Raw genomic sequence first — 26,428 nt, 5'->3', positions numbered from 1 at the left:
GCCCATACAAGGACTGATTGGCTCCATCACATCGGGAAAGAGGACATAATGGCAGAAGCCTTTCATAAAAGTCCATGTGACCTGACCCAGGCCAAACTGTCTCTACTGACCATCTTGGCTGATGGCGCTCTGCTCGAACGCCTTTTCCTCATTCAAGGCTTTTCTTCCTTTTTCCTTGCTTGAGTGCTTTTCTTCCTTTTCCTCTTTTGAGAAATAAAGCAGCTATTACTCTGTCCCTGTGCCTCAGCTATGAATTCTTTCCAGTCAGCAGACAAGAACCCACCTCTTGTGAGATCTCCATTCTAAGAGGGAGTCTTTCAACTGCTAACAGGAGGATCATCTAATGAGGCTTTCAAAGTAGAAAGAAATTTTTAATCCTCCTTTCACACCCTCCAGCCAGTCCCTCCAAGGTGCTTTAAAGAATGACTTTTGTAAAACGGAAGTGGGAAGATAAAATCACTGTGAGTTTTTATTTTTTTCATCTGACATACCAGAGCAAGGGGAAAAAAAAAGATCACAATAAACTGTCCTATAGGACAAATGTGATATGCACATTTTACAAAGGGGTAATTTAGGCAAAACAGTTTTTATTTTTGTTTTTTGGTTTTTTAAACTGATTAAACCATTTAATCATGGTTAAAAAGTAGAGATAAAACCATGATTAGACCTTTAATTTTGTTACTTTTTTTTTTCTGTTGTTTGCTTCTGCTGCTTCTGAAGCCCTCTTGATTGAAATTTCAGGTGGATCATGTATTGTGAATATAAAACAAATGCTAATGTCAAGGAAATATACTCTAATCCATGGATATTTACATACTTTATATAAAGATGTTGACTTGGGCTAAGATAATGGTAGTGGAGATGGATGTAAAATATACCTTGGAGTTGAAGCTAATAGCAGTTTCTTATAGATTCAATGTGTATTATAGTGAAAATAGAGAAATTAAAAGATTGTCCAAGGTTCTGGATCTGAACACTCTGTTAGCTCGAAAGTCTTTACTTACATAGGAAACTGTAATAACAGGAATGAGTTATGGAAAAGGATTAAGAGTTTGGTTTTGTCTTTGTAGAGTCTGAATTGCCTTTTAGAGAGCCAAGTAGAATTGCTAAATAGGCAAATATATAGCAGAGTTGGAAGACAGGGAGCTAGTTTGGGTTGGAGTTACACATTTTAGGTCTTATTATTATATAACCACCTAAATTATAAGCACCTGAGAGGGCAGAACAAAGTGCTACCCATTTTTATTCTTTCCACCATATTTAAGACATTTTTAACACCATTCTAATGATGATTGTTATGCTGCTGCTGATGATGATAAAGATGATCACAATGAGTTCAGCAAATGTCTTAAATGAACAGTGTAAATGTTACGCGTACACATCTGTAATCTCAGACAGAGTCCATAGTTAACAGGTAACATGATGGGTTCTATCAACTTTGGAGAGGTGCACCAGGGCCAGGCACGGCTGGATTCACCTTAGAATGTTCATCAGGAAAGAGTTTCTACTTTTTCCATTCCTCATTGTTATAGGAACTTTGTAAAAGTGCTGGTGACATTTGTCTGCACTTGTATCATTTGTTTTAATGAAAATGACCTTGTTTTCTATTAGAAAGACAACCATCTTACAGCTTGATTTCAACTGCCCAGGGAAGTTGAAAACTGGTGCTGATGGCATTTGTTAGTCCCATGAAGAATACAATATCTCCGTGACTCCTGCTCATGAGAAAAAAAAGCCACTGGACCAAGAAAGCCTACAGCCAGGTAGAGGTACCAATGTATTCAATAGGCAATTGTTTTTCTCTCCACGACATAAGATCTAGTATTCATTGACACTATTTATTGGGTACCTACTGTGTGCCAACCACCTTGCAAATACTTGACATCTATGGTAACCCGTTTAATCCTACTACCCTCATATAAAGGAGTTACTATAATTATCAACATTTTCCAAGTTAGGAAACAAACTTTGAAAGAGCAACCACCACTAAAAAAACTCGTCAGAGTCACCCAGGTTAGTCATGGATGGAAGTACGATTTAAACCCGATTGACTCCAAACACAGTGAATCACTTTGAATGAAACTTCTGTGGGAAAAAGATTCTTTACTGAAGTTGGAGGAGTGGAGGGAGGAGGTAGAGACAGAGCAGAGCAGCAGAGTGAGGGGACAGAAATCAGCAGTGGACACTCTCCATAAGGGACTCTGCTATTATTAGCCAACCCCACCAAATATTCTATTTGGCTCTGCCCTTTCGCTTAATCCTTGATAAATTCTGTGCCTTAAATCCCCTTGGGGGAGCCCTGCACTTGATACTTTCATCACTAGGTCATAATACCTATTTTTCATTCTTTACAGCTCAAAAGGGTTTTTTAGATCCATACACACTGTTCACTCTGAACATTGTCTCCCTGCTTTCTGAGGACTCTACAGATGCACTGGAAACATGTACTCAGGAAAGAGGGAGTTTTATCACTTCAGAGTGTAAAAACGAACAATTTTTTAAGAAAATCATGGCTAGCACCTGCAAGTTATGTCAACTTAGTACTTATACTATGGAAGAACCAATAGCTCTGAATAGAAGCAGCTACCCTCTCCATCAGTAAGTAATTTTTTAGTGCACACTCCCCCTTTTGCTAGGACACTTGGTCTCAGCTTCTTAGTCTTTACAATTACTGTCCTGTTTTGAGTAAAGAAATACAAAGTATTCTGAGGCTTTCAAGCACATTTATTCCAGGGCAAAGGATGGGGCTAACCAATCATTTTCACTTCCGCTTATGAGTCAAGAACTATCGATATTGGGGGTCCACGAATGGGATCAGCTAGAAGCCCAGGCTACCACCTCGTGTAGTGGTCGTTGGTGGTGACAGTGATGTGCTGAAAAGCTTGAAGAGAGAATGGAGGGAAAAAATAAAGGCTATGTGAAGAAAAGGATAACTTCTCTGACATTCTCTTGCACTTCATGCATGAGCTCAGTGCAGTGAATAGATTAGCACGTTTAGTTTTCAATTCAGAGCTGAGGTTTGTTATGAAAGTTGAGCGATGCATATGGTAGGCAATTATTCATGCTGCATCAGAAAACCACTGTGAAGACACTATTAAACTATGATTGTTGATTAGTAATCATCGTGGTTTCTGGAAAGAAAAAAACTTAGTAAAAATTAAATCCCTGGTGGGTTCAGATGTTTGCAAATGCATCAGGCTAAGGGAAGGTTAAGATGTCAGTGTCATTAACTACTAGACCAGTTGACCTAGACCATCATTTTCCCCTCTAAAGTCTGTCAATTTAAACCAGTGCTTTTATTATGATTATATTATTATTATCATCAGTGTGTCTTTAATGTATCACAGCTCTCACATAGCCTTATAATCACTATGAAATTTCTTCATTTTAAAAAAGTGACCCTGGTTTCCTCCTTGTCAAAGCATTCATCTAATTAGATAATGCTTTTAAGGGAGTTGAAAGGGAAAATATATAGTATATGGCTTTGCCATTGGTGAACACAAAGATTCAAAGGTGACTTTGTACAGATCAGGTCATTTTCTTTCTTGTGTTAGGTACCTTTTGTGTCAATCAGTAAAATAAAGCAACTGAGCCTGGAAAATAATTAGACACCTACCCCTCTGGCTTAGTTTTGTAAGGATATAAAATGATTACCCAGGAACCTCTGCTTCTTATATTACAGATTGGCAGGGCATTGGACCAGTCAGGAGCTGGCTCTGTTTTGAAGGCTGCAGCGAGGGGGGAGCTAACAAAGAAATCCTTCAGTATGATTTCTTCTCTGGCTTTCCCAAGAGGAGAAAGTTAGGAATTCATGTGCCTAATCCAGGTGAATTCACTAACATCACACTGGCCATCAGTCACATGCCTCTTGAAGAAAAGGAGATCTACATTATGAGAATATCCTGTTTGAAAACCAGGATAGACAGAGTCTTAGAAAACTGGTTGATGTCCTTATTATTTTCTTGAATTTTAATCGGATTGATTGAAAAGAAATCAAAGTTACAAATTACAAGTTGGATTGAAAAGGTTTGGATATCCCAGTCCAGAAAATATTTGGCAACCCACACAGTAGGACAATGCAAAGTTAAAGATAATTATAAACTGTGTTGACGTCATAGAGAAAGAAGTAATCGATTCTTCTGTGTTCATGAGTAGCACAGAGATCAAAAGATTTAATATCACATTTATAAGTTTACAGAAAAAATTATTATATATATCACTAAGAAAAATTACCATAGATATCCAATTACTAATAAGCCTTTTTCCTTCAAATTTTGAGAGAAGTTAGGCTTGACTATGAAGTCCTCTTGCTGTGCAGAATTTCTGTTCTTTCTATTCCAATCTAGAAAAGCAGTCAGCTTTTGTCAGTTCTATTTAAAAACTCATATACCACCTTTCCATGCAGTGCAATCTGCTCCTTTCTTTTGTTTCCTCTTTCTATAAAGGAGAACCTGTTTTGTGTTTCTCTTCTTTTGGAAAAATTGAGATAGAGCATAATAGAAAACCTCCTGCATGTGACTAGAGTAAAATCTTTATGGAAGATTCGTTCCCATTGGAAACGAATCATTTTCCAGGACCTATTCTTCTTTTCCAAGTTTTTTGATTTGTGGCTTTTGGTTTTCCCCCATTGAAGAGTTTATAAATTTAATTCTATTTAGGATGGAATTTAAATTTAGAATATAATTAGTTTGTGGAGGCTTTTCTGTACAATTGCAGGTACTTTTCTAAGAGAATAGCCTTTTCTCTAAATACTAAGATTCATTCGACTTTAAAATATCATTATGTTTGAGCAAGACCTTGGCGTTCTTAATGTGGATATTATGAATAGTTTCTTCAAGAAAAGCAACATCAGTTATTTTACTATTTTTATGGTTAATTGAAAGAAATTATTTATCTAGATATGACCCAAATCCTGAAGAAACTGGATGCCATGTGTAATACGGAAGATAAAGTTTATTCAATTTGTAATATTTTAATTTCTATAAATTACATGCAAAATCATGGAACTAAAGGATGACTGTAATTAAACATTATGGTGTTTATTTTCCTTTTTTCCCCACTCAGTGTAACATGAACAGGAAGTGAGAACATGGGGAAGTGGCCTGGTGAACGCAACTAACCAATTACGGCTTTCTTCCATTTGGGAAGAATTGTGAAATTTAGAGTTCTTCTATACTAGGATCGAGTTCCGCAACTTGGATCTATCATTTATTATTTTCTGAAATCTGGAAGCTTCCTTATCCTCTGTGAACCTTAAATTGAGACTAATAATTTACCAGTGATAAAATATGAAAGGTAAAATATGAACACATGCGTTGTTACCTAGAACACTCTGTAAATGTAGATTTTATTTGGGTTTCTTGAAGTTTGGGTCCATTTTTTTCTCCATATAAGCATTGAAACATTTAATTATATTCTGGCCTCAGAAAGTATTTGCAGAGTTTATTTTAAAATCATTGGTGATATGGACTGCATATGCGTTTGAGTTAATTAAACTGCCATTTAGGTGTATTTATTTATCCACATTGATCTCTGAAATAATGGATGTCTTTGTTGTTTTCTTCTGTCTGACCCAGAATATATGTATTTTCCGTGGATTTATCGGGTGCCTTCTGGAATATATTGATATGTTTATCCTTTACTAACAGTTTATTTCATAATTTTTTTTCCAGATTCTCCTTTTCACTTGGCACTGTAGTCAGAGGCATAGATTCCACATCCAAAATATCTGAGTATTAGAAAAATTTAGGTAGGTCCCCAAAGCTAATGGAAAGCATCAGTACAGTGCCCTTTCTCGCAGAAGTTTTGGGCATTCTTTGGCACATAGGGTAATCCAGAAAAGACAAGCATCCGTCTGGCTGCTGAGAGCTAGAAGAATTTCATTACCCTCACCAGAGAGACCCCACAGAGAGCAATGTGACATAGCACAATCTTTCCAAAGAAGTGCCTTTTGACCCAAGATAATATATGTCACAGAAATATTTTCTCTCCTAATGCAACACAGCAGGAGGAAGGATTTTGGTTTCATTCTTCTGTTGAGCTTTATCAGCTTTCTGATTTCCATGACCTATCTTGAATTCTCAATCTTTCTCACCATCTCACGCTGCTGGAATAAAGATTAACATCATGCTTTTGAAGATCACAAGTCGTGCCAATGTTTCTTAGGTGTGTACATGTGGGGTTTAGTGTGGGGATCCATGAATCTATTGGAGGCAACCTTAATAAGAAATCTATAGACCAGAAAGATGTGAGTGGCTCTAAATTATTTAAAAATAACTGGCAGCAAATAAAAATGAATTTTAACTGGTGATTCTCTTAGTTCAGGAACTTTTTACTTGCTAGTCCATCTGCTTGATAAGTCCTCTGGCTCCCCTCCCCTCCACTCCATCTCCAACACCTGCAATAACTTGCTAATACCGATCCCCAACCATTCTCCCATGCCCACTCCTGGATTTAGACATGTTTGGTTTTTTTCTCAATACTTGGTAGTCCACTTAAGTAGAGGTTTTCCCTGACTACTCATTCTCACTCATTTTCTCAATGGTATGAAAGCACTCAGTTTAATCTAAAAGTGTACACTAGTAGTTATCCCTTTATTGAACATAAGCTTTATGAAGTCAGAGACATAACCTGTCTTTCTGTCTGGCATATAAAGGAGCTCAATACACACTGTTAATGACTTAGTAAATGAATTCAAGTTCCTTTGGGTCAGACTTTCCACAAAAAAGGAGAATGGATAATTAAGAAGTTTTCCTTCTTAATATTACATTGGAGTTGGTTTATTTTGAATCTTTAATGTCTATAACTTAAGCCATACTAAAAGAAAGACCATGGTATATACCATCAGACAGAGCTGGATTAACTTAGAGTTCATTATTAGAAAATAAATTAAACAATATAGATCTCAGTTTTTTCATTTACATATTAGGAAGAATAATATTTCCACTAATAGTTTTTGTAAGACTTTATCTATGAATGTACCCTTCTAGTCCTGACCTTATACTAAACTCAAGATTCTGATGTTCAACCACCTTCTTGAAATTTCCATCTGGATAGCTAATTGATATCTCAAAACAGCATTTACAAAGCTAAATTCAGTGACTTCCCCAATTAGTCTGCCTTATAATCCTCCCCACCTCAGTATATGGTAACTGCATTTGACCCATTGCTTTACAACAAAAAACTTAGAGTCATCATTGGATAATTTATCACAAATCTCACAATCTACATACAGTCCTTAAAGCTGTTTTTTCTAAGTTAAATATGTATATCCAGAGGAAACTCTAATTCAAAAAGATACATGCACCTCAATGTTCGTAATAGCACTATTAACAATAACCAAGACATGAAAGCAACCTAAATGTCCATCAACAGATGACTAGATAAAGATGTCATGGCATACACACAATGATAACACACACACACACAGGAATACTACTCAGCCATAAAAATGAATGAAATAATGCCATTTGCAGCTACATGAATGGACCTGGAGATTATCATACTAAGTGAAGTCAGCCAGAAAGAGAAAGAAAAGTGCCATATGCTATCACTTATATGTGGAATCTAAAACATAACACAAATGAACTTAGTTACAAAACAGAAACAGACTCATAGACATAGAAAACAATCTTATGGTTACCAGTGGAAAAGGGATGTGGAGGGATAAATTTGGAGTTCGGGATTTGCAGATACTCTCTACTATATATAAAATAGGTAAACAAGGTCCTACTGTATAGCACCTGGAACTATATTCAATATCCTGTAATAGCCTATAATGAAAAAGAATGTGTGTGTATGTGTGTATACATATATATTTATATTTATAATTTGTATTTATATATATATAAAAAACTGAATCACTATGCTGTACACCAGAAACTAACACAACATTGTAAACAGACTATACTTCAATAAAAAAAAAATGTATGCTGAATTCAGCTCCTATTTGTCTGCAGTCAAATGCTCTACCACTGAGGTATACCCCCTCTTCAACTCCTATTTGTCAAAGTCCTTTTCCCTGGCTTACAAAACCACAGGCATCACTACCCAACTACACTACCCTCTGTCAGTGTCCTCTGCCTCCATTCATTTCATCATTGGCTTTTTCCCTATTGCTTGAACATGCTAATCACCTCATACTTCAGGAACTTTTTCCAGAACAATCTTCCCCAGGTATCTATAGGCCTGACTCCCCCCTTTCTTCCATGTATTTGCACAAATGTCACTTCATTGAAAAAACCTTTTTGCCTGTCCGCTAGGGACTTAATTTTTGTGTCCCTCCAAAACTCATATATTGAAGCCCTAAGATGATACTATTTGGAAGTGGGGTCTTTGGAAAGTAACTAGATCATGAAAGTGGAGTCCCTATGATGAGAAACGGAAGAGAGCTAACTTGTTCTCTCTCTACTGTGTGAGGACATAACAAGAAATGCCATCTCTATGCCAGGAAGAGGGCTGTCACCAGGAACCGAATCTGCTGGCACCTTGATCTTGGACCTCCCACTCCAGAACTGTGAGAAGTAAATACTTGTTGTTTAAACCCCCCTGACTGTGTTAATCTGTTATGGCAGCCCCAGCTGACTAAGATACTACTCTACATAAAGCAGCATCTGTCCTCCCGTTATCAGTCTCCACCCTTATACCATGTTTTACTCTTCTACATAACAGACTGACATGTTCAATACGTATTTTTATTTATTTGCTACCTGCTTTGTCCCAATAAAATGTGACCTCCTTGAACTGTTTTATTCACTGCTTAGGACAGTAACTAGCACACCATAAGTACTAGACAATTATTTGTTGAATGAATGAGTGAATGAATATTTCTGGCACTGAGAAGATTTTAGTAAATAATATACTTTATTATAATAATCATCTTCAACTAAAGGAAATAATGAGTTTCTATTTTAAAGATATGTCAAACAGAATATCATTTTTTTAAGCTTTTTTTAAAACGAAGTGATTTTCAAACTGGCTTTTTAACTAGACATTATCTTTACGATACATACTAATTTACAAATTTAACATTCTCTATAGTGACGATGATAACAATCTGTGGCAAATATATGAGACACCAGATTCCTCAAAACTAATATTCTTTCTCTGTGTTGTTATCTGAGATTAAATTTATAGTCAGCATTTCACAAGAGGGCAAATTAATAATCAGTTTCTCTTTGCATTTCTTTGTATTTATCAGACATAAAACTTAAGTGGAATTCTCATGGTTATCTTATCAACAATAGCTACTGAAAGTAATCTTTAAAAATTATACTTAAGGTAAGCATATCCCAATACAGGTGTTTTTCCTTAAAATTCAAATGGGACTCTACCACCTCAGTCCTAAGTATGCTCTCTCTATCTGCCTTAGTTCCTTACAATCTCTTTGGAAGATCTCAAATAAAATTTTGTAACTTGATTTATTTGAAAATTACTGAATATAGGATAAGTCTTTAACTTCAGTAATGTCACAAAATAGCATTTTATCTCTTTTGCAGTCTATAGATTGTATAATTTGAGTTGAGGAGCAGACAAAACTTAAGATTTCCTTCTTTCCCTCTTTCTTTTGTTTCCTTTTTTCTTTCTCCTTCTCTCTATGAATGCATCTTTAATTCATATGTTCTACATGGATCAGAGTTCCAATTCAAATACAAATAACAAAGACAAGAGTGCACCTCCTTGGAATAATGTACATCTGTGGATGGATCAGATCTTGTTTCAGAAACAAGAACTACCTTGAGAATGTGCCATAGCCATCTAATTAAAGCACTTCTAAATGAAGTAGAAATAACATCAGAAATTCATTTGGGCAGGTAAAATGCATTTGTCAATCTAGTAAAACACCAATTTTCTACCTCAGATCAGATGTAAGCTTACTTTCAAACATTATTTTATCAAATGTAATTTTATGATCTAGGCACAATACCTTAGAATCATAGGCTATTTAAAGTTCAAGATCCTATAAATAGTTCTTTCAAAGCACTAATTATATAAATGAGAAAAATGGTCTATGTTCTTAGAATTGTTTAAACACATTACTTACGATAGGTTCTTGTTTTCTTGGGTTCTAAGCTTGCAGCCTTTCTAGAGGTCATACCCCTTTTTTGTGATCCTCCTCAGTGGTCTTATAGCACCCTGCTTTTGTGTCATATTTAACTTGTCAATTTTTATGAACTTCCATAGGACAGGGACTGCTTTGTTCATTCCTTTATTCTAGGAATTATACTTATTTTGATACAAATTAGTGCTCGATGATGTTGACTAAATAATTAAAGAAATAAAAGAATAATGATAACTAAGTTCTTGCTTTACAGTTACAAATGCTTTGTCTATATGTAGACATTCTTTCATTTGATAAAGATGAAGATTCCCTTTCTTGAGGAAGGTTTCTAAGTGAGGAAGTTCCATGACAACTTAATAGTCTCAAAGTAATTTTAGTGACAACAGTGATATTTGAGAATATATACAAAACTAAACTGTATATATTTTATATTTATATATATATATTTATATATTGTATATGTTATTATATATTTATTCACATTTTAAATTATTTACATATAGTTGTATGTATATCATATTCAACACTCACACATTTAATTTTAGTAATTCCTCTCCATGCAACACTGTTCTCCACAACTTATTTTTTCTATATATAAAGATATGTTAAAGGATACTAAATTATTCCTTCTACAATTAAAAAAAATACATTCCTGATTAATGCAAATATGTGCAAACTATTTTAGCATTTTAAGTTCATGAGTACCTCTAGAAACTTCCTGACTTTGCAGTCCCCAGTGCAACACCCAGAGAAGATCTCCTTTCATCATTTTGACAATAGGACTGATTTTGTAAATCCTCCTTGAATTTATTTCACAGGTCAGCACTCTCACTCCAATACAGATCTACATCTTAGATTAGATCATAATTTGTTTTCTGCTTCACCTTCACCCTGACATGCTATTTCATATAATGAAGCAGTAAATCAATAGAATCCTTGTGGGTGGAACTCTGTAAAGAAAACCATGTGCGTTCTGCTTAATTATAAGCTCATTAACATAAGAACATGACATTTCCAAAGCACTGATTTATTCTTACAAGTCAAATTCCACTGAAAGCTAAGTGTGAGGCTCACGGTCCTGTAGACAATCTTGGTTAACTAAAACCATACACAAGCAAAGTCATCTGTGATCTGGTTGGATCTAATGAGCCTACTGCTTTTGTCCTCCAAATGAATAGGTACAGAGGGTCACAGATAACTTATCTGTTCAATTATAGCTGAAATTTCCACCTACTTCAGAAGTCTCTAAAAAGGAAAAGAAAGTATATTATCAAAGAAACTTTTTTCCTCATATGATTTGAGTGTTTTGATTACAATTTCAAGGGAGAAACACTACACTATGTGTTACAAAAGAAATTTTGGATATGTTTAGAGTTGATTGTTTAAGGGTCCTAATAGTCACAAAAATGGATAATTCATGGTTTTGTTAGGCAGTTAGATAGAAATAAGCACCAGGCAAGGGGAGAGAAAGGGGAGGGAGCAATCCAGAAGATAACCTTACACCTGTGCTCAGAATAAGGGGCTTCAAAGGGTTTTACTTTCTCTAAATGAGTGCCAATAGAGAAGCTAGTTAGAATTGAATGCTGCAGCTGTGCAGTAGAGAGAAGGACCTGGCTTAACATGACCCAATACTCATTATAATATAATTAGCCTTGTGGTTTGGGCCCCTTCCCAGTAGGTTTTTTCTGTGTGCATCGTGGGTAAAAACATGCACAAAAGAGCTGGGCTACCTGAGCACTCAATGGATGTGAGCTGTCATTCAGTCATGAGATGCCCCTACGCCAGGATATAAGACAGGAGAAACAAGCGAGCACCACCATTTTTCTCTCTGGGGTTGGCCCGCCTTCAGTTCTTGAAGGTGTATTATACTGAATTTTGTTCTATTAACAAACTTTCTGTTTATATCACACTTTCAGTCTCCCATTCAAATTCTTTTTCCTGGCTACGACAAACTGAGGGCTTTTTACCTTCCTTGTGTTAACAGTTTAACTATGGATTTGGAACACATTCTAATTTGCTAATACTCATTATTGTTCTCACTGGTCTCTTATTAATAAGTTAGTATTTTATGTTTTGGTGAAGAGAATCATAGCACAGTGAGGCTTGGTGATTAGACCAAGGTCAAATAGGTAGAAAATGAGAGAAGAATGTGCTGCTCTCATCATCTCTGAGAAAGACATCACCCCAATGAGTCCAAATATTTGGACACATGGGGCATCTTTGCTCAGAACATATTACTCGCCATGCCTGTGACTGTCCTTATTCAATCACAACAAAAGACTCTTCAAAGGGCTCACTCTCCTGGAGCCCTCAATTGGATTTCAGTGGTCACATTGCACTAGTAACTTTACCTACCATTGCATATTACCGTTTGAAGGATAAGCATTCTCAAATGTAAGCAAAAATGCAGCTTATTTAAAAGCAAGCTCCATGTATCAGTAAACATTTTGAAAATGCAAAAATAAAACAAAATAAAAGAAATAGACCCATGAATCCTGTTGTTCTCTTTCCTGATCCATTTTTCTTAACTGATCTGCTCCATGGTTTGGACATGAAGACTTTTTAAAAATATCTCTAATATGTTTTTATTTCTTTCACAGATAACTCTCTGGGTTTCAGTACCTAATAGATAATGAAAACGTGAAATATTACTGTCTGGGTAATTGATTTACTTTGAAATTGATGTATTTGAGAAATAATGAAATATTGTTAACTTTTAACCTTCCCCATTACATTAAAAGGTTAAAGTGTTAAAAGGAGCATTGGGTTAAGCAGCTGGGCTGAAATGCTTATTTCACATCATCGTCAAAGTGTGATGTCTTCTTATAGCAGTTGGGGGAAAATCTGTCGTGTTAGCTATTACTCTCCCATATAACTGGACTTCTGCTCACTAAGTCTGTCTCATTCTTGGGAAACAATGAGAAGAAGCATCACCAAGAAAATAGAAAGTGTTCTTTGGTCACTGATGTAATTGGATTGGGTATATTTATGATCTAGTAGATCAGGGTCAGAGACTTGAATTGAATTTGAAATTGCATTGTAATTCTTCCTAACCGAAAAAAGAAAATTGGAAGAAATGATCTCTGGAATTATATATTTAAAATTTGAGCCACTGAAGCCTATAAAAGCTTTTGCCTTTGGAAATATACCTCCCCCCAGGGTCAATATTCTAAATAAAGAAATTCACATTTACTTCTCCCTACAAGTAGTTGACAACTGTGAGTCAAAATGGAACATGTTTAAGAAAGCTGACTTCTCTGTACCGTCTTTATATCAGAAGAAAAGAGACAAGGCATTGGGGTGAGAAATGATTACTTTTGAGTTGTTATATCAACTGATATAGCTCACATTTTTCTGATTCTTACAAAGTGTTTGGAAATATGTAAATATAATACACATAAATATACATCAAATATAACCAAATATATATTTAAATTAACTTTCAAACAGAAACATACATTAAGTGATAATTTTTTAATCCTTCTTAAAATAGTATTTCCTAGAGAGAGGAGTAAGACAGCTGTAGCTAACAGAAGGGAACTTTAACCAAAGCGTAGCACATTTAGATGTATGCAGATACAAAGCCAAAATAAATGTAGACATCAACAATTTGAGATGTGACATTTTTGAAACACTGATGTATAAATTAAGACATATAAAATAACTTTTATAATGCTTTCACCCTTTGGCTTTAGCAACTGTTCATTCTACCAAAATTCTATGATATAGAGGACAATAACTTCATTATTTCTGTATAGTTACAACATAGTCATTAGTTCAAAAACTATAGTTTTCAAAGTACAATGTCTTAAAGGGTCACTTGAATGATATATTATACTTTCTGTATCAAGACACTGCTTTATGGGGGGAAACAAGTGTTCTTCTATAATGAGGTGGAACGAAGAGGCATTCTAAAAGTGGTTTATGGAAGAAAAACTTGGAAATTCATAGTTTAATGGCGAACATGTTTTCACTCAAGAAGCAATACGTAAAACCAATACTGTGTTTTAATTTAAGGGGCAGAGTTACACTCTGAAGTTTCAGATAGGGTTTTGACGTTTAAATAGAATGAGCAGTTTGATATGGGTATCATTTAGTATTTTCCTTTCTTGGATGAAAGTCCTTAAGATCTTCTGGTTATGATATTTGCATCACTCCTAATGGACTTCAAAGCATTTTACGTGTAAAACTTTTTTTGCTAACTACTCTTTATCTTTGTTTCTTCATCCTTTGACTCAAGTATTTAGTCACTACACTTAACAAGAAATCTTGTCAGTATTAATTGGAAACATTATATCAATATTTTACCTTTTACTATGGTTGGAATGTGTCCCCTCAAAATTAGTTTGTTGCAACCCAACCCCCAAAGGCGACCGTATTAGGAGCTGGGGCCTTTGAGAGGTAATTAAGTCATGAGGGTGGAATTTTCATGAATGGGATTAGTGTTTTTTTCTAAGAGTCCCCACAGAGCATCCCCACCACTTCCACCTGACGAGGACACAGAAGAATTAGGCAGTCTGCTGCTCAGGAGAGGACCCTCACCAGGGTGTAAGTATGCTGGCGCCACCGTGATCTTGGACTTCCAGGCTCAAGTATGGGGAAACAAATTTCTGTTGTTTATAAGCCACCCAGTCTGTATTTTAGTATGGTATATAGCAGCCTAAACAGGCCAAGACAACTTCCTAGATGTAAAGAATGCAATAAATATACACATAAAATGCTTAGCACAATTCCGGGCATATATTTAGAATAATATAAAATGTTTGATATGTGTGTGTGTGTGCGTGCGCGTGCGCAGGGACATATATAGAGTTAATTCAGAAACAAAATATTTCTGGATAAAAGAATTTGTAAAATGTTTACTTACAGATAGATTCCCAGAGACTGTATTTACCCCATGAAACATGGGGAGTTTTGTTGAATATGTTAATTTTATTCCTTCTCTCACCTTCCATAATTTATACTACATAATTATCTGGGTTGAAATACCAACCATCCTGGACAACACACAGGTCTTAGTGGAATTTGTGAACTCACTTAACTCAATTTATGTTTCCCTGGGATCTACAAGACTTCCCAGTGGTCATGAAGAGGACATAGGGGAAATCACACAAATCCAGTCTGAATCATTTAGGCAAAGAGTTTTTAGAATCATATCTAGCCAAAAAGTGTTCAATTCTATTTGGGGATCATGTGTTGTTCTGATTTGTCTTTAGTGCTTTAAATATATCTTATCATGCTAGAACTTATCTTCAACCTGTTTTCCAGATAAGTGATGTTTATTTTCTTTGTTTGGAAAATGCATAGGGCTTCTTGCAGGTATATTTCCAGTAAAATATTCCTCATAGCTTATAGCTCTCAATTCAATGAAGAGCTCCCTGATAAACAAATATCTATATTAATAACTTTCCTACCAAAATCCCCAGTGACAAACTATGAAGGCTTTCTACGTGAGTCTACTTCTTTTCCATCATAAATACTAGTTTTATTCAGATCACAGTTTGTATGCATATTCTAAAAGTCTGAATATTACTTGATAAAAACACAAATTCTTAACTATGGAGACATTCTTATATAAGACTAACAATAGCATACTGATTATGACAAAGGGTCCAGATAACTTTTGCCCTTATTGTTTCTCTGCACCAAGTCCATCAAAATATCTTAGCAGAGTACTGTGCATTCAATGGACAATTCTGTAAAAATTAATAAGGATTCTTACTGTCTGTAAGTAGACTTCACAGCATGAATAACAAGTATAAACAATTTACAAGTGGCATTTTAAAGCATAATATCAGATACATGTTTAGGATCAATGTTTTCTCCCTCTGTGGAGTGAACTTGATGTAATATTTAAGAAAATAAACAATATTTTATATTATATATAATATATTTAATATATTATAATATATATATAATATATATAATATTATATATAAAATATTATATGTACAGAGGCCTTATGTTTCTTCTGGCCATTTCTTTCCAATTGAATGGTGTTCTCTGAATCTGAGATCCAATTATCATTTGAGGAAAGATTCTGACTACCAATTTAATATAATTCTTTTTTTAGCAGTCTGCAGTGATACATGGAGGAAATGGAACTATGTTCTTATTTGGTGCTAAATTATCTACTTCATGTAAAAGCAAATTTTGTAAGTGAAGAAAGGATGTTCTGTACAATTTTTTTCAAATGACACAGATTGGATGGCCAGTAATTGGCCCAAAGTCCTGATTTGTGGTCAATTACTTACATTTGAGACCACATTTTATATATTAAGTTTAGCCTTCCTTTCTTGAATTTTTTGCCCATTTAATAGAGTGCTTCCTATTTATATAATGCCTATCCCTGAGAAATTTAATATAATTTAGATTACTCATTAATCCTGATGACTGTGAATTAGATGATGATGCCTTTCCAGTGATGGAAACTGAGGCAGAGATAAATTTAGTAGCTCTCATACAGTCTTACCATCTCCCATTTGTGACAATCTGCCTTCTATGAGAATTGTCACCTCAAACACATTCAGCACTGGTAGGTCACCGTATTCAAAAGTTTCCACAGAGACGGTCCCAAGCTTATATTTTGCTGCTCATTAGCTAAGAGAGAGGCTTCAGTTTTTGCTACTGTGTGTATATCTGGCAAGAAAACCCTCTGTAGTCACTAAAGCAGGCATAAGGAAAACAGAGAGAGTGCTCCAGAGTCTCACTGACAAAACCAGGGAAAATTTCCTTCCCTCATTATTAATCCGGGAGTGAAGCAGCTACAGTCGGTCCCCAAGAGAGGTCTAGTTGCTTAATGTCTCCGACAATAACAATATACCAGCAAAAAGGCTGAGGATCTCAGTTTAATAGTGAGGGTCCTTGAAATCTTGTAAATGGCATTTCAATTTTCCACGTAGTCACTAAAATCAAGGCTTTAAGTCTTGGATGGGAAGCAGCATAAATGACAGCCACAGGCCCTTACAACTGTGCGTCTCTGAGTCCATTATTTTTCTGTAGACAAATTGAAAAAAATACACACAGAGTCTCAGAGCTTACCTGCTGAATAATCATGCTGAAAGGAGGAAATCGGGCAGCCACAGTAAAATTTGTCCCTATAGAGAAACTTGCTTTTTAAAGAGAGATAGTGTGAGATGAAGCGCCAAAGGAAATGTTCGCATAAGAGCACACATTAGAACAATGTCAAATTTAAAAGGATTAAACAGTAATAATTACACTGATTGTTAAATGGAATGAAAAAAGTAGATGTAAGAATATAGGATGTCTTCCCAACACCTGCTTTAAAATTCTATCATTTTGAAAGAGTCATTTCTGAGAATTCCCTTGGTGAATTATAATTTTTCCCTTTTCTATTTGTAGCCTAAATTTATACTAAGTTACTAATGCACATTAGACTTCCATCCTTAATTTTAATATTTTTAGAAAACAAGCAGTACTAACATACCTACTGAATGGCTCTAAAATTGTTAAAACTCCAAATGTGTCCTATGTATTTAATGAAGCCACAGTTAGTATAATTTAGTAACATAATTTAAAGGAGACAGAAAAATATGTGCTCACACCACATGTTTATCATACTCTTCACAGAAGGAGATAGAGAAAACCACCAACAGTCTACTCAAGAGAAAGGAAAGTAAACACTACCATGGTTTGCAGTTAGAGATGTTAACACAGACCAGCTTTGGCTCCCTGCAGTGAAATGTGAGCGTCTTTGAAAGATGTAAAATAATACAGCAGAAATGATAGACAGAGAATTTCTGCTTGAAACAATGCATAGAGGGTATTATCTCGAACACCCCCTGTGAAAACACATGCTGGCCATTGTTCTCTTTGTAAAAGCAGGGGGAGAAAATCAATATCTATCTACAAAATACACTGTTAATAGTTTGGGGCTTTTTTTCTGGTTTGTTTTTCCAAACATGTTTTTGGAACATGGTAAATTGAACTTATGTCTATACTAATGCTATTGAGATCTTAACATTGTGGTTCTTTTCAAGTACAAAATGGGTGTGACAAAATATATCAGGGTTTCCCACATAATTACTGCCTCAGAGATACTGAGGGTACTTGGTAAATTTCAGGTTCCTGACTTTATTCCAGATCCACTGAGTAGGACTACTCAATACCTTTTGCTGCTGTAACAAATTGCCACACACTGAATGAATGCTTTAAACAACACAAATTTACTATCTCACAGTTCTGGAGGTCAGAGTCCAAAAATAAATCTCACCATGCTAATGTCAAGGTGTCAGCAGGGCTGTTTTTTTTTTTCCTAGAAGCTCTAAAGATGATCTGTTTTCTTGTCTTCCCCAGCCTCTAAACGCTCCCATCATTCCTTGGATCTTGCCCCCTTCTTCCATCCTCAAAGATAGTAAGGAGGCATCTTCAAATCTCTCTCTGTTTCTGCTTCTATGGTCACATTGCCTTTTTTGTTTCTGACATGCAGCCTCCCTCTTTTAAGGACCCTTGTGATTATATTAGGCTCACCTGGATAATCAAGGATTCTCTTCCTGTCTCAAATCCTTAACAGACATCTGCCAAGTCCCTTTTGCTATGTAAGGTAACGTATTCGTAGGTTTTGGAGAAATAAGACTTCAGCATCTTTAAGGCCATTATTCTGGTCACCAGGTCAGATTTTGGTAGAACTAAATGATCTCACTTGGCAATTAAATTCTATAATTCTATGCATTCATCAAAATTTTTGGTAGTTACAACTATTTACCTATTAATTAATCCATCTAATCATTAATTTATTCATTCATTTATTATTCAACAAGCATTTGTTTCATACCTGCTGGATGTGAGGCACAGAGCCAGTCCATGGAGACACAAAATGAATTAAAAAAGAAATGCCTACCCTCACCAGAATGTATTACTTGATATAGTTTTTAAACTGAATTCATATGTTTACTACCTAATACGTGCAAGGTGTGGTCCATTTACAAATAATTAGACATGCTTATGTGGTAGACAGAGCACGTAATGAACAGTTATCTTTGAAATTATAGTTATTATTTCAGAAGTGGATTGTAAGATTGCATAAAGAGACATCCTTGGAAATGTACCAAGAATGCTAAGTAAAAAAAAAAAAAAAAAAAAACAGAAGAAAAGGAAGTCTGTAAGACTACAGCCTAGGGAGATATACTGAGCGATTGACATACTGCTAGGGTGTCAATAAAGTCAAATCTGCACATTAGAAGAATAATGAGCTCTTTTCTCTCTGTACCCAATGGAGATAAATTCAAGAACATGTATTTTATGCATGTTCCTCACCTTTCTCGATAAAATAAAAGTGAAAAGTGGTCATCTGGGGGTGGTTTTTACTTTTTCTTCTCTCTTCTAAAAAGAAACATGTTGCGTAACTTCTATTGCGCAGAGAATAGCATAATAGACATTTTGTTATTTGGAATCCTGGCCAAGTGATTCAATTAAAGGATGTTCAATTAAAGGATGTATATTCTGCAATTATCATATCAGAACTGACAGAAAAGTTCCTCTCCTTTTGAAATGTCCAAAGTTAGGCAACAATCTGTTAATGCCATGTGATAAGTAAAAGTAAGCAAGTTTCTGAAAAGAAAGTGGTAGCTCTCATTCTCCATAAGCAGGTTTTTCTGCAGTCCAGCCCCAGGAACCCCTGTTTGTCTCAGGATCACTCTGTTTCTCCAAGGTTCTGAAGATTCTGTCTTCTCTGATGCTACCACATATTTTTTGTCATAGCTACTATTCACTCTTCTCCTGGGATAGTAACAGAGATGCTTTGGGTACCACTGCAACCCCACCCCACGTGAGCAATTCTTTTCACTTCTACTGTTTTATCTTCAGCTACTCCCTGCTTTGAAGCTGCCCTCTGGATATTTAAGTATCCTTTTGAGTTTGCTTAATGCTTTGAACTTTTCCTGAGCTCTTCCATTTCTTCAAATTTATCTGTTGTGTTTTCCATTCTCTTTAAAATTGAATGAAGAAAGCCTGATGAGATGATTCAAGCTTCTGTTAATATGTATTGCTGCAACAGGGAAGAATAATGGTCAATGTGAGATCTGCTCCTTTAGCTCTAACCCTGTGCTCTGTTTTCTATACTTAGTCATGCTGGTTCTGAACCTTTTGTAAAAGCATGTTGCCTAGAGCCTGGAGTGTACAGAATAGCCCATTCTCAAGGCTCTGACCTTTAAGGATATAACACGTTTCCATTCACATAGAGATAAAAAGTTGTAGAATACAGAATAACATTTGTCTTGTTGGAAATTTATAAGAACATCATGACCTGACCTACTTGGACAGCTGCAAGAACAAAGGATTCCGACACCAAGAAGTTTACAACAATCACCCCCTCCCCCCTTTTAGAATAAAAGAAGCCTGAATTCTGACTTGGGGAAGATGGTTCTCCAGAACGTTAGTATGCCATTTTCTTGGTCTGCCAGCTTTCTGTATAAAGTCATTATTCCTTGCCCCAACAACTTGTCTCCTGATTTATTGGCCTGTTGTGTGAATAGAACCAGTTTGGACTTGGTAACACTGCTGGCTTTATATGATTTCACTTTCAGAAAACATGTTAATAGGAGCCATAAGTACTAACAGCCTGTGCTTCTCAATCACCTGTGGGTTATTATATTCAGGATATGAAAAGCTAAACATGGTGTATCCATCTGAAGCATGCATTTTCCTTCATTTTAAGTAAATTACAGCACTGCTTTTGTATTACTGAATAGAATATACAATATGTTGGATTCTTTAAAGCCAAGTCTCTAGCTTAAAATACATTTTGTCCTTGCAATAGTTTATTTCCTGTTCACACAGCTCTGGAACCCCACAGAAAACATATTTAACTCTCCGGCTATTGAGGACATTTCTGTAGAAAAGTTTGAGAATAACTGCCTAAAAAGTCTGGGATTTCGCTTTGTTGGACAATCGTTCAGAAGCCCTCATGATCCTCCTACAACAGCCTTAGGCCTGGAATGGAGAAAGTAGAGGTTAGTTTTGAGTTCCACATTGTGAGTAAAGTTTTGGTAACTGCTTCTTCAATGAGAGAAACAGTTGAGAAGCAGAGCCATCAGAATAGAAAATGACTACAAACAAATGGGATAATGCAAGGACAATTTGTTTTATACGCTAATCATCAGTCACACTTGTGGCAACCAAACATGAGACAAGTTTTACAGATCCATAGCTCGAGGGGAATCAGACTATGAGAGTTAGACGGTCATTACAAATTATTCAGAGCCACACTCTCATTTTACAGATGGGAAAATGAGATGTGGAGAAGGTGAGGAGATTTTTCTTGGATCTCACATCCCCGTATTAGAAGAAGTAGACACTGTGGTTTTAGTCAAGAAAAATATCTATTACAATTTAAAAAAATGAGTCAGCTTAAGACAAAATGGAAATTTTAACTCATGTAAGCAAATGATGACATAGTGGAGGGTGAGCAGCACTGAGGGCTGACTGGAAGTTAGCACTTAGTTTTAGTTCGGGCTGTCTCTTCTCTCTACTTCACATACCAGCTTTGTGTTCTCTTTATGTGTGTGGATGTCTTCTGAACATCAAAAATTATGGCAGTAGGTGTCTTTTTCTTTTATTCTAACAGCTTTTCACCTTCAAAGAAAATCTCCTATTCTTTTTATTACAGAATTTAAAATCGTAGGGAAGAAGTCTAGTTGGTCTTGAGTCATATGACCATCCCTTGGACCATGGAGAGATGAGTTCAGTGAATTTTCCCATTCTGTGTAGCCAAGAAAGAAACAGTTTTTAAAGGAAAATAAAGAGTAGAGGGTGTCAGGGAGATAAAACAAAAGTCCCTCTTCTGGGTGCTGGAGCTGGAAGAGTGAAAAAGAGGAACACCTTGGTGGGGGAGGGTATAGCTTAGTGGTAGAGCACATGCTTAGCATGCACGAGGTCCTGGATTCAATCCCCCAGTACCTCCATAAAATGAATAATTAAATAATAAACCCAGTTACCTCCCCACCCCCCAAAAATGAACTAAAAAAAAAGAGGGACACCTTGTGTTTCTGAAGTACATGTGCTTATACTCTAACAGGAATATTTTGCACCCAATGTGCTCTGACTTTATCTATCTAGAATGTTCATTAGAGACCTCAGTTTTAATAAGGCTGTCAAATTAGCTGGGGTTAGAAGGATCAAATTTGCCTTCAATTATCATCCTTTAAAAAAAAATTTTATTTTATAGAATCTGGGAGCCATATATTTTATGAAACAATGTATGCAGATAAGTGAAATGGTCACTTCAGATTGCATCAAATGATGCACTTACTTTTCAGAAATGGCATAATTTACATTTTTCTCTAAATGCTATTTTCCCCTAGAAACATTTTGCTGCTTTCTTCCAAAGACCATCTTGTTTATTTTGAAATACAAATCAGGATGGTGTTTAAATTAAATAAACCTATCTCTATTGTTCATACACAGACTTTATCTTGTGACAGTGTCCTATAGCCCTTAAGTTTTCAAAACAAGAACCATTGCTTCCCATAGGCACGCGCCTGATGTCTACAAGAAATGCATTAATCCTCTTAATTGGCTGGGACATTGATAAGGGCAGGTCAGATGTTACCATTTTTCTGACTGTTGTAATCAGCATGCTAGTGGTTAGAATAGGTTTTTTTTTTTTAATTTAAAGAAAATACAATTATTCTGATATAGCTATTATCTGACTGTATACAAAGCTTGGAAGTTTGATTTCAGTACAAGGAAGAAGGACAAAAAACAGCTGTCTGATTCTATCCCCAAATGAGGTATAGAAATGCAACATATATATTCTTGAACAAATATATATATATATATATATATATATATATTCATTCTTCAACAACAAAAGCTTATTTATAAAGTCCAGCTTCAGACCCATTTAGTGAACCTTAGTGAACCCAAAGTAGTTTTAATTATGGGTTCTATTTAGGGAAAGAAGAGGCAGCAAATTGTAGAGAAAATGCTTTGTGGATGTAATCAGGCCACTGAGCTCAACTCTCCCCTCTGTGATCTTGAGAGTAACACTGTCACAGTTGCCAGGACACTTTCTCCTCTTTACAGCTTTAGCTCTTTTGTATTATAGGGTAATATAAAGGAAAAGGTAAAGAAAAAGAAACATTTCACCAAAAAAATCACTCTGGCAATATTTTATTTGTCACACTGTGTTCACTGTGCGCTGGGACGGTGTTACTCTACCACCTGTTCCCAGAAAGAGAAACGTTCACTAACATCCCATGAACTGAAATATTAGAGTGGCTTCTTCAAGCCCCTCTCAATTCAGTACCTCCTGTAACCATAGCAACCTGTGTGTATAAAGGAGCAAGACAAGATGCCCCTGATTCCGTCTTGGCCAAGTGTCCTGTCTGCCACTTGGTATTCCGAGATTTACAGCTACAGCAGCAAATGAAGCATGTCATGTCATCATTTTCAAATTCTTTAGATATTCTTCCTGCACTTGAAGCTACATTGAGAGCTTGGAAGACAATGGATTATCAGCCGTACCTTGCTTTCAATCTCCCCATCTGGAATATTGTGTCTATACTCTTGTAACTGAGTAAGAAGAGTACCATCTGAAGACCAGAGCTAGTATCCCCACAGTTTTTTTGAGACTGTAATTCAGTCTTCTTAGGTAGATGTAGAGTAAAAGGACAAGAATAGGAGGGAACACCCAGTACAGTAGGAAAAGCATGAACTTTAGAGTGGGGCAGACCTGTTTTCGAATTTCAATCCTGCATAGCTTCTTAGAAAGAATTTAGGCTAGCCATTTCCGTATCTCAGTCTCTGTTTCCACATTTTCAAAAATAAGGCATTGCTAAAAATTTCTTAAGATCATTGCGATGATTCAACGAGATTGCATCTCTGTGTCCCTTAGCAGAAAGTAAACTGAAGTACCAAAAAAGGTAGCAAATAATCTGAATCAGTTTTCCCTCCCTTTTGATAGTCACAAGACAAGGCAGAAAATGAGAACTGCATCCGTGTTTGGGATGACTGACGAAGTAAAACTTCAGAAACGTATCTTCTTAGATAAATCTGAAGTTCATGTTAGTAAGTTGACATCGTGACAAACCCAGATGTTGCTTCCTTAAGCAACTGGGTGTCTCCTTTGAACAGTCTATGGATCTCCTGAGTCCTCTAGCCAGCTGGTCAGGGCAGTCTTCTCCTAGCAACATCTGGGAAGGCAGCTGGATGAGGGTGCCCCACCCACTGAGCTTTCTAGGGTAACCTTGATGCTATAAACTACTTACCAGAGCTGATCCTTTAAAAGCCCACACTCCCTAGCGCTACCTTAAGAAAGCAGGTCTGGAGACCGGGGAAGCATCATACCTCAATGTTTTCCTCAATACCTCTCGTTGTTTTGTGGAGCAACTATAACCCAACTGAGTTCTGTGTGAATGTGAACTCTCATGCTTCTCACCAGTGTTAGAACAGTACCTTCTAGCACATCAGTCTCTCCCGAGAATGCCCCTTCCAGGCACCTGAGGGCCTTGGGAAAAGTCAGAAATCCCCTTTCACGGGTCCCTTTCCTAAGAACAGCCCCAGATTTCCCCAAATTTTTTAAAGCTAACTGTACAAAAATGAACTTTAGGGCAGCCTCTGGATTACGATTTCCATAAGCATTGCTATAGTCTGAGAAGTGAATTTTAAGTAACCAAGGTCATGCTGATATGTTGGTAGTCATTTTCTAGGGGTCATTGGTGGGGAAGCATAGGGCCCTGGGTTCTGTGTCAGCTGACAAGGGTTCTAATCCCAGCTCTGTCACTAGGCAATTATGGGAACTTACATGAATCATTCAGCAGCTCTGGACCTAAGGGCCCTCATCTATGCAGACTAAATTATTTCTGAGCTCCCATCCAGGACTAAGATCCTATGATCTGTACCCTCAATTTGCTATTACTTGGATAGCCAGGCAGATTGAATGTTCTCTCAGAGGTGCTAACCATCCTTACTGAAAACACTGGCACACAAAGTTATTAGGTAAATGTAAAAAAAAGTAATAATTTCTGTTTGCAGGAAGAAAACCTCTTTGCACTATGGCTTCAGATTAATATTTAATGCATTAATAATATAAAGTTCATGCACATAACATTTCTATTCCTTTTATTTTATTCAGCAAATATGGATTTTGTAAGCATGATATGCTAGACAAATTTATCAAATGCATGATGTATACATGCATATATACATAGATATAAAATTGGTCAGTCATGGGGATGCTTAAATACTTCCAAACTAGAGACACCATTCAAGAATCTTCTTTCACCTTGCATTAGTTAGCAATGATTTCGTTTTTGTTTTGATGACCAAATTACATCAAATAATAGTTTAGTATTTTCAAGTTCAATATATATTGCCCCTGAAGCTAGGATAAATCATTTATCCACCAATTAAATCACCAGTAGATAATAGGATGACTTTGGTATACCAGAACTGAAGCCATTAGTCATGAATGGATTTTTTCATTGACACAGACCTTGTAATGCTCAGGTAGTGTAGATCACAGCTTACAGTACCTTTCATCCTGTGCACTACGTGGTTATACAGCTTAAATTCACACATTTCAAACATTATACAGAATTTCTGCAAGATTTCATTTGAGTAAATTGCTGGATGTGATATAATAATAGCTACAAACTCTTGGAATCCTGGGCTCAAGATGAATGGCAACAGACCTGAGGCTGATCATTTCCATCATCCTGCCTTAACTGCAGCTGTGAACATACTTAGACAAAAACAGCCCAATGATCCCTCTGAAATAGTTTCGTAGGGGCAAAATGTTTCAAGTGGTACCTTTATGTACTCAGTCACAAAGACAGGTGTACACTCTACACTCATATCTAATTTTTCTATATCTGCTTTTTATTTCACACTTTAATTTGTTAGAATTATTGAGCTCCCTTATAAAACCTAGTATTCATAACTACAATAATAATAGATACTGCAGAACCCACTTATAATTAAAGAAGCTCAACCGATAGCTGCTTTGTCTACCAACAGAGATATATCTGATCCTAGCTGGAAGGATTTATGCTTTCCTATGCATGAGTTGCCCAAGGCAGCAGAGGTAACCTCTGATAAAGGAACATCTAGCTTATCATCTCAGGGTTTTTGTAAGAGTCTTCTTTGGTACAGCAGCAGTAACCTATGGAGAAGGCACAGAGAAAGAGGTTGCCTAATTACTTGCATATAATAAAATAAGCAGATTTCAGTACTAATGTCACCTATGGGGTGTCTATAATAGGTCAGCCACTCTTTTGCATGTGATACATACAATAGTAGCTGAGTCAAAGTCCTTGTCTCAAAGGACTCAAGCCGTGGAAAAGAACAAGAAGATAAATAAATGCCAATTAGTATGATTGATGCTCTTTAGATGTCACCTGCAGATAC

This window comes from Camelus ferus, chromosome 2 (assembly GCF_009834535.1).
Source record: "Camelus ferus isolate YT-003-E chromosome 2, BCGSAC_Cfer_1.0, whole genome shotgun sequence".
Taxonomy (NCBI): domain Eukaryota; kingdom Metazoa; phylum Chordata; class Mammalia; order Artiodactyla; family Camelidae; genus Camelus; species Camelus ferus.
This window is presented reverse-complemented; position numbering follows the sequence as displayed.